Genomic DNA, 13,122 nt, shown 5'->3' on the forward strand with positions numbered 1-13,122 from the left:
GCCAGTGATCTGCTTCTGCCTCCAACTGGAAGACATAAATAAATAAGCAAATGGAAATGTTACCTAAACTACACAGCTACAGTTTATTCAGTGACAGTTATATTAAAAACAATCTGCACTATTATCTGCCATAGTCATGTACTTTTCCTTCACTATCAGTAGAAAAACATCACATTTATCACACATATCTATTTCTGCCCTTTGCACACTGAAATTTCTCAAGTACAATAAGCATTTTCCATGTATATGTAATCACTAACTGAACTTTTTTAATGACCTAATGATCATTTACTAAAAATTACAATGTACTGCATCTGTCAAGCAATTTCAACAAAATAACCAAAACAACCAGCTATATAATGTCATTAATACATGCAAACTATACATCAAAAAGTATTGAAAGTAAGCTGTAAATCAATGTTACAGTGTCTCTTAATAAATAACAGTTTTATAAGGTTTTCCTTACTTGGAGATGTCTGCAGCATCTGAAGACATTTGCTGCCCATCTCAGCTATTTGTGAATCAATATGGCGAAGCTCAACCTGTTAGAGTAAATTCAGGTTGATTTACACATTTTTTATGCAAATTACTTTATATGCATGTCTGTGAATCATTTTATTACGCAAACTTGTCCCAGGGTACATCAGTGTATTTCAATATTTTGGCGATTGTGAACACATATCCCACAGTATATGAACATATTTCAAAGAAACATGCAAGCTTTATGGATGACTGTGAACTCCACAGCACTCTGCAGCGATGCCAAACTGTCTCCTGGGGCACATAGAGCGCCCTAAACTTGCTAAAATGAGATTAAAGCTGTAAAATTCAAAATGGAGTCATCTAACTGTCAAGTTGAAAGCAATCTGAATGTTAATCCCTGTCCATCACACCCTAACAAGGGTGGTATTTATACTAGAAGGGGAAATTTGACCAGGGCATTGTGAAACTTTCCCTACACTTTTCAGTAGGTGCTATGAAATATTTTATGTCCCTCTGAGCTACTAAAGCAGCATGTGATGATTAATGGTGACAAACGCTTTTGATAGATCAATGTAGACCAGGGGTAGAATGCCATTGTTCTTAAATTGAAAGATAGTGTTAAAGAATGATAGCAGTGTGGTGTCAGCACTCTGAGAGGAATGGAAACCATGTTGGGAGGGAGAAAGAAGATTGTCATATAGAAGGTGGTAGAACAGCTGTCAAGATAAGATAAAGTTTTGGAATTTTGTGTTGATAGTTTAGGGGATAAGGAGGAAAAGGGAGAATGTGACTAGAGCTTTGATATTATAGGAACTGGCCAGTTGGTGATTTGATGGGTGTGAAGGAGTGATAAGTAGCCGAAGTGAAAGAAAGCTGATAGGGATGAGGTGGGACATGTTGTATTAGAAACAGTAAAATTATGATCATAGACGGATGTGATTTATGAAGATGGAATATAAGTATAGTGGGATGAAGTCACCAAGTATAAGGAAAGTGTGAGACTTCAAAAGTTAGAGACAAGTAGGATATTCTAATATAAATAAGTTAGAGATGGGATATCCTAATCTAAACAATGAGATTATGCTAGAAGTAGAATAGTAACTATAAAGTCATGAAAGATGTACAAAAGGGATTCAATTATATCATCTAAGGGAGAAAGTAATGAAATGAAGAAGGAAATTGTAGGTGGAAGAAGAAAACAGGGATTTTGTTGAAATCTTAAGTGAATAGAAATGGTAGAAATGGAAAAATGGGAAGTCAATGAAATAGCTACAGGGGAAAATGATGTACTCTGAATTTATATTCCCTCTACTACTTGCAGTCTTAATACAGAACAGGAGTGATACAAGTGGTAAACTACTGCTCTATTTAATCTGTTTTGCTGTAACAATGACCAGGACCCTACTTTTCCATTTTCCAGGAAAATACATATAAATCCTGAATAACTATTGAAAAAGCATGGGATTTTAATGGTATTTGGGATTTGAGGCTAGAGTGCTCATTCACCACAACATTTATTTCATGTTTGTTTGCTTATAATGTCATTTTACTTTATTGAGTGCTCTGTACACAGAATCTGCTTTAATTTGGAGGATATTGATCATGAAAAAGAAGGAAACTTTCACTTAAAAATCACAACTTTAATTCCTGGATTTCATGCCATGAAAACAGAATTTCATTTCTGAACTATAAAGCAGTGTCCCTGACAATAAATTTAGGATGCTTGTCCAAAGCTTGGAATCTTCTAACTGGCTATGACATAGATGTTAGCATTTGAGTTATTGATGGTTAATTATCATTTAGTGGTTGTTGAGTATACAAACAATCCTGGTACATTTATAAATATATGTAATTTAACAGATTGTCCTTATTATATGCCTTGGGTTAAAACTATAAGAACACATCAGTTAATATTTTGTGCTAGAGCAGTTACAAAGCAATTGAATTTCAGTGCACTTCAAAATTTCAAACAGCAATGTTATGGTTATTTATTGAAGGGCATTGCCTATAACTATTATTGATCTGGCAAGGTGACTGTAATCTTAAGAGATGTTTGCGACTTGTACACATGAACATCAACTTTGATGCTTACTGCATTAGAAGTACAACATACATAAGTAAAAAAAGCTCTCTCCTTGAGCAATCTTCAGTGTGCAGTATTTGTCCAAAGAAGGTGCTTTTTGGTCCTGCTAGTCACATATCTTCTTTCTCCCAACCTTAGCACTGTAAAAGTCTAGGTTCCTTCTTTAACCATGTCATTATCCGAGCATTACCTTGCTACTCTGCAAGAAGGGCATATCTGTAGGAATGTAACAGAAACTTAACCTTCCTGCCTAACATCTACAGCGGGTTGTAAAAGACAAACACTTGAAAACAATGAAGGAGATAGGAAGTTCATTCTCAACTTCTAACATGAGTACTAATGGTCAATAAGTTCTAGGCCTAGCACAGCTGTTCACTGCTTTTTCAAGAATGGTTAGGGTGAGACCTGGCTTATATTAATTATATGTTTACTTTTTTTCTCTCAATTTTTTTTTATTTTCAATTAAAATAACATTTACATAATATTTTTAAATATCATTTTAAACAACTATATACAATATTTACAATAGCCTGACTTTCAATTATATACACTGTATGTTATTAAATATAGAATTAACAGATCAGTTATTAAAGATACAATATTGATTATTGCAGAGTGTCCAACAAAGATATAACTTTCTTCCAAGGATTATTTACCAATGGCCTGGGATAGATTCCTAGTTCTTTGATTTTTATTTCCATCAATGCAATTGTCTTCAGTAAAGTGTAGAATTCTTCCAAGGTCGGGGGTGTATTTGAATTCCACCTTCTGGTTATGCATTTCCTAGATATAGCAAGTATTGTCCATAACAAATACATATTTGTCTTATTCAGGTAGGGACCTTCATTTACATTTAGAATTATCAATATTTTAGTTAAGGTAAAGGATTCATTAAAGAAAGCTTGTAAAAAATGATTGATTCCATTCCAATATGATTTAATTTTATTACTTTCATAAAAAATATGAACCCAATCTGCTTTATTTGACTTTTCACACCTCCAGCAAAAACCATTTGTAGTAGTACTGATCTTTTTAATTCTATCTGGTGTTAAAAATGCTCTATGTAAGTATTTCCAGCTAAATATTTTCCAGTACGGTGTTAGAGGTGTAATTAACTGATAGTAAGATGTTAGTTTTAATTTCTTCTGTTAACTGCAATGACTGACCATTTGTTAAGAACTGCCAGTGTGATGGTTTGGGAATTGTTTTATATGTTATTAACTCTTTATATAGATTTGAAATGGAATTTTTATTTTCACAACTATTATATATAAATTCATACAGAAAACTTATTAGAATTGGAATATCTTTAAATGAGAAATTATGAATTAATCTGCATAAATCTTGAGTGTACATTAGAATGTTTTTTTAAGGTTAAACAGTCCTGTGTTGGAATATTTTAAGCAGTTTTTATCATATGTATATCTAAAACATTTAATTTATTTATATATTGAAACCAGCATAAGAATCCATTTTGTTCCCAGGAGGTTATTGTTTCCCTATATATTTTGTGAAGAAAGTTCTTAGTAATGGTAAATGGGGTTAAAAGGTCAAACCAAAGTTTTAGATCTATGTTTGCATTGATAAGTTTCCTAAAGGAATTGATGTAATGATTAATCAGTGTTGTTTTAGAAGGTATTGTTATATTATATTGTATACTTATGTATAGTATGTACCAGGGATTGTTTGATTTGTCTACTATTAAATTTTTTTTAACAGATTAAATTCATTTGTTAATATAGCCATTGTTAATTCTTTCCAGTCGGCAAAATAATTTGGGTTTCTCCAGTCTATTGTAGTTTTAAGCACAGATGCTTTTATATATGTTTCTATTTCTGGGAAGTTCAATCCTCCTTGTTTCCAGGGTCTAATGTGATGAGTTAGAACAACTCTGTTCTTTTTGGGATACCATAAAAATTTTATTAAACATGAGTTTATTTCTTTAAGAATGCATCTTTCAGGAATTAACTGTATTGCTAATGCTACATATAGTATTTTTAGCAATAAGACTATTTTATTAATTGCAATCTGTCTTCAAAAGTTAATATAATTTTGTTCCACTTTTCTATATATATATTTATTGTTTCAATAATGTTTTTATAATTTATTAATATTGTTTTGTTTATATTTTTGCATAACACTATTCCTAAATAATTTAGCGGAAGTTCTTGTTTTCCTATGATGGATTTATCTGTAACTTGTAGTTCTTTTTTCTTATTTAAAAATAGAAATTTTGATTTTGATCTATTAAAGTGTAGACCTGAAATCTTATAAAATTTCTCCATTACTTCTTCTAGCTCTCCTAATGACTCTGGAGTTTGATATGATTAATAAAATATCAGCAAAAAGCATTATTTTAGATATGTACTGGTCATAGACTTCTATTCCTTTTATTCTTGGATTATTGTGTATTATTTCTGCAAGTATTTCTATAGCCAAAGCAAATAAAATAGGAGAAAGGGGACATCCTTGTTTAGTACCTTTTGTTATATGAATATATTCTGAGGTGAAAGGACCTAAATTTAATGTAGGCTAAGTTATTAATATACATGTTTTTTTAGTAATAAGATGAAGGGAGGAGGAAATTCAAATAATGCTAAAGTTTTAAATAGATATTCCCAGCTGAGTGAATCAAAGGCTTTTTCTATGTCTAATCCAGTTACAAGTGTTTCTCTATCTTCTTTATTCATATAATCTATAAGAGTAAGTATCCTTTAATATTATCACGTATGTGCCTGTTATATAAAAATCCAGTTAGATCATTACTAATTGTATTTGAAAGGGGGATTTTTATTCTGTTAGCTAGGATTGGCATGAATATTTTGTAATCATTATTCAGTAATGATATGGGTCTGTATGAGGTGCAAAGGTCTGATGGTTTATTATCTTTTAGAATTGGTGTTATGAGAGAATATTTCCATGAGGGTAGTATTTTTGCTTCTGACTGGACTTCTAGCAAAGTTTTATGAAAAATGGAGATTACTGTTTAAGGGAAGAGTTTGTAAATTTCCATAATTATACCATCTATCCCTGGAGCTTTGTTAGATTTACTTTCTTTTATCTTGTCAACAATTTCTTTGTAGGATATAGGTTTTTGTAGGTCTAGTTTTTTAAGTTTTCGGGATTTTTTTTTATATTGATAAGGTTTGTATCTAAGTTTATTTGGTTGGTATCTAAATCTTCTTTTTTGAAGTGTTCCATATAATGGAACCAAAATGCTTCAAGGATGTCTCCTATATCTGATACTTTTTCCCTTTCTTTTTATAATATATACTACTAATGTTATTTGCTTTAGATTGTATTTTAATTCTTGTAGATAAGTTATGTAGATATCTGCGGGAGGTGGCTAATGACTTTATTTTTAATTTTTGCAAGGCTAGACAAGTTTTGTGTGTTAGAATTGCATTATATTTTTATTTAATTCCTCTATTTCTTTTTTGACTTCCGGACAATTCTGATTTTTTTTTAGATTTTGCTGTCAAGAGTCTGGTTTGCAAGTCTAATGATTCAGATTCCCACTCTCTAACTTTGTTTTTGTACCAGCTAAGGGTCTTACCAAATAAAAACACTTTTAATGAGTCCCAAACCGTGACTTTACTGATTTCTGTTGTATTATTAATTTCAAGAAATAATTGTAGTTCTGACAGCATCCAGGGTCTGAATTCTTTAATTTTCATGATCTATGATGGAATTCTAGTTGAGAGGATTAAAGGTTTAAAGTCTGTTTGGAGCTTCATTATCAGAGAGTTATGATCTGAGAAGGGGCATGGAACTATTGAGAAGTTGAAGATTTTTGTTTGTAAATATTGAACTATGAATAATTTGTCTATTCTGGTTTGTGTTCCAAATCTATGGTCTTTATGGGAAAATAATAAGTATTTATCATCTTTTACTTTAAAAGTGTAAATTAAATGAAATGAATCAATCCATTGTTTTAAGGATTTTGAAATAGTTGCTAAGCAAAAAGACTTCTTGGTGGTTTCAGAAGCTTCTAAGGTACAATTAAAGTCTCCTCCCAGTATAAGATTTCCTTTATAATTGTTGGAAATAAAATCTAGGTGTTTTTAACTGTTCCTACTTCAATTCCTGGGAACTAATATAGATTAGCTAAGGTCCATATTCTGTTATTGAATTTAATTATAACAAATGCTAGTAGACCTTCTTTGTCTTCATATTTATAAATAACTTTTGGAGTGATTATGTTTTTCTTCCTGAGAATTGATACTCCTTTTGTCTTTGTTCTATAGGAGGATTGAGCTAAGACTGTATAGTCCTTATGGTTCCAAATAAAGCTATCATTAGTCTTAAAATGCATTTCCTGGAGAAATACTACTTGTGCCTTATTTCGATTTAAATATTTTAGCAAGTTTGATCTTTTATTTGCATTATTTAAGCCATTAGTATTTAATGATAAGAATGTTAAATCCATTTAAAGTTATTGTTGGAAGAAACTTTTTGCTTCTTTTTTATTATGATTATAGTAGTTATAACATATTATCTGATAACATTGGATGTTATTTTTATGTGTGTAAACTTGGGAGTGTAATTTAATGTTCTTTCTTCTTTAAATATAAGTAGGGTAAAATTCTGGTCAGGCTTTAAAAAAGTAATTCTATAAAACATTAATTCTAAAGTATAAAATATAAGTAAATATGGATTTCCCATTAAACATGGAATGAAAGTCATTTCTAATCCAGTAGATAAAGATAGATCTATTTATTGGATTATCACTCATACCTTTAACCAACAATATCAACTGAGCTCCATATGTTAAATTATTATATGGAGAATTTTCTTAAAAGAGATATGAAATTCTATATTATTCTATTATTGTTCTATAGTATTTTATATATCAGGATGGAATGTTAGTAGTGTAAACAATTATGTTGACTTAGAAAATATCCAATAGTTAGTTACCCTTAAGAGATCCCAAACATGTCAGATATGTCATTTTGGTTAAATTAAATGCAACAGAGGAGCATACACTAAATAAGCCAACAACAAATAGATTATGACTAAAATAATTTGACTAAAAGGACTCTACAGGAGACAATGAGTGATTACCAATGAAATATGAATTTACTGTAGGTGTACTGTCTTCCTTTACTTTCCCACTCTTCAGCTCACCAACTTCAACTTACACTTATGAAAAGACATGGCTTATCAGTAGTATCCTGACTCAGAGTAGAGGCACCCTACATTCTAGTGTGCAGTGCTTTTACATATTTTTAGATTTACAAAGCAGAGTCTAAGAATGAACTATGATCACCCTGACAATTCCTATCCTGCATAGAGCACCTCCTGCTTCCAGAATGGGTAATCACATCAGGTCTAGAATTAATGTGAAGGTACCTATATGGTAATCAAGACTTACCTTAGGTAAGTATTAATCAAATAGTATTTAGAGCATCTTAGAGAGTTCTCGGGGCAGTTAGAATACTCTTAAGCCTCTCCAAAAATAGAGATTTCCCTTCCCTTTCTTTCCCTTGTTTTAAGTCAGTACTAATAAAAGAAATTCAGCAAACACAGATAAACAGAAATAACATTCAGTAGTCCATCTTGTACATGACTCGCAATCCATTAAACAAGTCAGTGACTAACATCACTTTAGTAAACATTATAAAGACAAATTAGAAATAATTTCCTAGCTCTTAAATTTTCTGATAAAGCAAAATGTTAACGATAAGCTATTTTAGCTAAAAGTATGTTTGTTTGTGTCTTTCGGCTTTTCGCGGTTAGGGGTCGCCACAGCTGAACTCCGGTCTGCTAATGATTGGCAGTTGATTTTTACATACCGGCTTGCCAGGCCTGATGCACAACCTTCAACGAAGGTATGTCCATTCACGCATGTCTCCACGCAGAAGATGCTCTAGCTAAGAATCGAACTGGACAGCGTCTTACTGGTGATAACGCTACCGCAGCACCACCACCGCGGGTCTATTTTAACTAAAAGTATAAAGCATTTAAATTTTTCCTTGCATAAATACATTTCTACTTATATTGTAGTGTCAATAGCTATCTTTGAAATCTGTACAGTACTTCACTTCTTCAAATCATTCCTTTTTCAATTCAGGTTTTGTTTTGTCAAAACGGCAACAATATTTCAGGGGCACAATTAATATTTAGACTGAAGTTTCAAATAAATAACTTGTCAGTTGCCAATTGAGTTAGTTTAGAATGTATGGTTAGTGCAAATATAGCATGCTGCAAAAATAATATGTATTTTTTCATGTGCCCTAGACACTGTCATATGCAAGTGACATATATAATTTAGCATATATAGAGCAGAAAGCTTATGGATTCAGGTTGTTAAAGTAAATTATGCTTATTAATCAGGCAGTTTCATTTAAATTCACAAGTAATTTGGGGACATTTCAGTTGAGTTTCCAGAAATGTGTAGTCCAATGTGAATAATTGAGTCCACTTTTCCTCATAAACATATGTCACAATTCATTAAACTAAGCAGAGTCTAACATCTGTCTAATAATCATTATAAAGACAAAGAATAGTAATATCCTAGCTCTTCAAACCTTCTGATATCGCAAAATGTTGACAGTAACCTATTTTAACTGGAAGACTAAAACATTTCAATACTTCCTTGTGAATATATATTTTTACTTTTACTGTAGTGTCAAGAACTGTCTTTGAAATCTATGCATTACTTCACTTCTTTCAGGTCATTCATTTTACAGTTCAGATTATATTTTGTCAAAATGTCAGTAGCATTTCAAGGGCACATTTAATATTTAAACTGATATTTTAAATGAATAGCTATCAGTTACCAAGTGAGTTTGTACAGAGTGTGAGGTAACTGCAAAGATAACATGTTGCAAAAAGTAATATGTATCTTTTCATGTGTTCTAGAGATTGAAAATTTCAAGTAACATATAAAATGTAACTTTTACAGTGCAGACAGCTTGTGAAATCAGCATGTTAAAGTGAGTAATACTTATTAATCAAGCAGCTACATTTCACTGCACATGTTGTTTGGGAACATTTTAGTTGTGTTTCCAGGAATATGTAATCCTGTGAGTGTGAGGACAAATCATATAATATTTACAAATAATCATATTATGTATTTATTTTACCTTGTTTATGTTGCTTTTCATTTTAATAACTAAACAACATTACCCTTTCTTATTGTTTGTTATCTGTGAGGCTAAATGCACTTTGCAGATTAACCGTATCCTTAGAAACTGCAGCAATTGTTTACTGTTGCTATGGCAACACAAATAGAATGTGAAGAAAGCTTCACTTCTCTGAACCAACAGTACATTTCTCCCCTCCTTTTTTAAATTTATTTGTTAATACTAAAAGGATATAATTCAAAGGACATATGTACATGAATGGAACATTTCAGATTTAATCACGAACATGTCCCCAATCCCAATAAGCATAACAGTGACCATCATTAATCTAATAAATATTGCAATAACAATTAAGATCACTATTCCAATTAGTCTACCTTAAAACTAGATTATTTTACACTATTATTTATCTATTTATAGATAGTGAGTTATTAAATATGTATAGACTATATTAGTATAGTAAATAGGAGAGAATTTAGAAAGGGAGACAAGATGCAGTTAAAATAAATAATGAGAAAAGAGAGAAGAGAGAAAGAAAAGAGAAAATTAAGAGAAAATGCACATATACTATGTATGTTGATTTACAGTATAAATATTTTATGTGCTATATAACCCTCCTTCTGTGAAAGAAAAGTACCCTGTTTTACATACCTAAGGTAATGTGAAAACTATCATGTGTCATCTATTTTCAAAAAATATAGATAGAGATTCCAGTGGTTAGTTACTTTTATTTTAAAATTCCAAGCAGTAAAATTGGTCCTTTAAAGTAATGTTAAAACAATTCATATCATAGTAGATGCTTTGAGAGATTTGGCTGTAACAGTATCAGTCTTTTGCTTCTTCTTTTTGACATCTGTCCAGACATTTGTTTCTTTTGTTCTCTTGAGAGAAGGTGACATCCAATCCATATCTTCTGGTAAAGTAATCACATTATTAGTTTTAATAAATGAAGAGGCTTCCTCTAAGTCAATAAAAGTCCTCATCTTGGTGGTATACAGTATTCTTAGCTGGATGTGCAAGTTGTGCCTTGTTGTTATTTTTTTTCAGAAACTTTATCATTGGCCACACTTTTTTCCTTTGTTCCATTATTCTAGATGAATAGTCGTTATCAAATCTTATCAGGCTCTGTTTATATTTTAGAGGTGCCTTCCTCCAAGCAGATCTTAACATCAGTTCCTTGTCCAAGTATGAAAGAAATTTGATAATTATTGACCTAGGAGGAGAGTTTGAGTTAGTGGCAGGTTTCCCAAGAGCTCTGTGTGCCCTTTCAATGCCAAAGGAAAGTCCTTCTTTTAAATTTAAAAAGTCAGGGATCCAGCTTGATAAAAAGGAAATAATAACCTCATCTTCTGTGTTTTTAAGTCATCCGAAAATCCTGATGTTATTTCTCCTCTCCCTATTTTCCAAGTCATCTACTTTATTAACCAACCAAGTGTTTTGTTTAAGAAGCAGTTCTTTCTGTGTTTCCTCTTCCTTAAGTCTGCTTCCTGAGTCATTTAGAGAAACCTCTATTCCTGTTATCCTTGTCTGGTGTTGTTGTAGGATTTCCTTGAGGGTGTCAGTTTATTTTTGACTGCTTGTTTAAAGATTTTCCAGGTTCTCTTTAAAATCATCCATCTTCAAAGACAACTCCTGCAGGGTAGATGCCATCTGTTGTAGTTACTTCTTTAAGGCAGCATCCTGGTGAGAATTCTTTGAGTTGCTCATTTTAACAAGTGAATGTATCTCCAAGCTTTTTGACAGGAAATTATTTGTAAAACTTCACCAAAGTTTCTAATTTTGTAAATTAGTCCTTTATCTATAAGATTTTATACTTTGAAGAAAAAAAAATATTTTTCCTGTCTTATTTAACTAGTTATATGGAGCTCTAAAATACTGCTGCTTTCAGTTAGCCATTCAGGCTCCGCCCCCTATATGTTTACTTTTGTAGATGTATTATTTCAACCATACCTCGTGAATGTTTTCTTGAGAGACACATGATGATATTTGCATGAAGTAAAAACAATTTATCTAGGATTATAGAGAAATTTCCTTGTATTTTTCAATAAGTGCCATTAGAGCTTTATCATTCAACTGAGGTAGAAACATCTCAGGCAGACAGAACCTCAGTTTAACGTCCCATCTGAAGGTCAGAACCTCAACTGTCCATTACCTCTTCATGTTGTTCTTCTGTGTAATTACTGGAATACAAATATATGCACTTGTTAAGATGAAAAACACACCTCCTTCTGATTTTCTTGGCTGCAAAGACAAATTCATTATTACCTGAGCAACAGAGAGTAGTATCAAAGAAGACTACTGTCTATGCAAACTTTTGACTAATAACTTTCCTAATTTACATTCCTACTTTCCCTCGGAATCTAGTGGCCTTTATCTAAAGCCACCCTTTTGTTATTTAATTTAAATTGTTTCCACCAACCCTTGTATAATTCTCTAATGGTGCTTGCGCCCACCTGGGACAAAATTAACATTTATTTTGATGTCTCAGAGGTGCTGGCAAATTCCTCTGTATTACACACTGAATGGTTATGCCCATTATGAAAATAACCTTCATTTCATCTCTGTCCATACAGCATAAGCTAAAGATACATTCGGACATTTGGAGGAAATTACTTCAGATATGCATACGCACATGCATAAAATATTATAGGCATGGCCAATAATGCCTTTAATAATGCCTTTAAAGCCTGCCAATACACCAAAATAGTCATCCCAAAATGTGCTCAAGTTTCTTCAACAGTATATATACATACACATATATATATAATATTATAGGCATGGCCAATAATGCCTTTACTAATGCCTTTAAACCCTGCAAATACACTAAAATAGTCATTGCGACAATATATATAAATATATATATATATATATATATATATATATATATGTTACTTATAATATATATACATATATTATAATTATATATGGTTTACTATCAAAATCTCGCACCTGCTATATGTAAATGTGTAATCCCAAAAGCATGGATTCAACATTTCACATGAATGAAAAAATAAATTTTGAAGTCACAACAGTGAATGCACACTAGCATTTGCTGTTGTAAATTCAACATTTTGAGTGCAGATCACACTATAGTGGGATCAGGAAATGTACCCTTTCCCTCACTGTAGTGCGATCTCTGAGTTTGTATATATAAGTAGCAGTGAGTGTGGGGGGGGCACAGTCCCACACATGAGGGGTTCAGGGGGGCTTGCCTCCATGCCAAACATTCGTAGTTCATGACAGGAAATGTGGTATTTTCAGTAAAGTGGACAATTTCCAAGTTGCCGACTTTCCTTAAATACCTTGTTCAGTCATGTTCCTGCTCACAAATTTAATTTCTGACATTTTGGGTCAGAAACATAAACAGATTTTGATAAACCTATATATATATATATATATATATATATATATATATATATATATATATATATATGGGTCATAATACTGAAATTTCATAACGATTAATTT

This window comes from Protopterus annectens, chromosome 2.part2, assembly GCF_019279795.1.
Source record: "Protopterus annectens isolate FY-2018-M chromosome 2.part2, PAN1.0, whole genome shotgun sequence".
Classification (NCBI taxonomy): Eukaryota; Metazoa; Chordata; order Ceratodontiformes; family Protopteridae; genus Protopterus; species Protopterus annectens.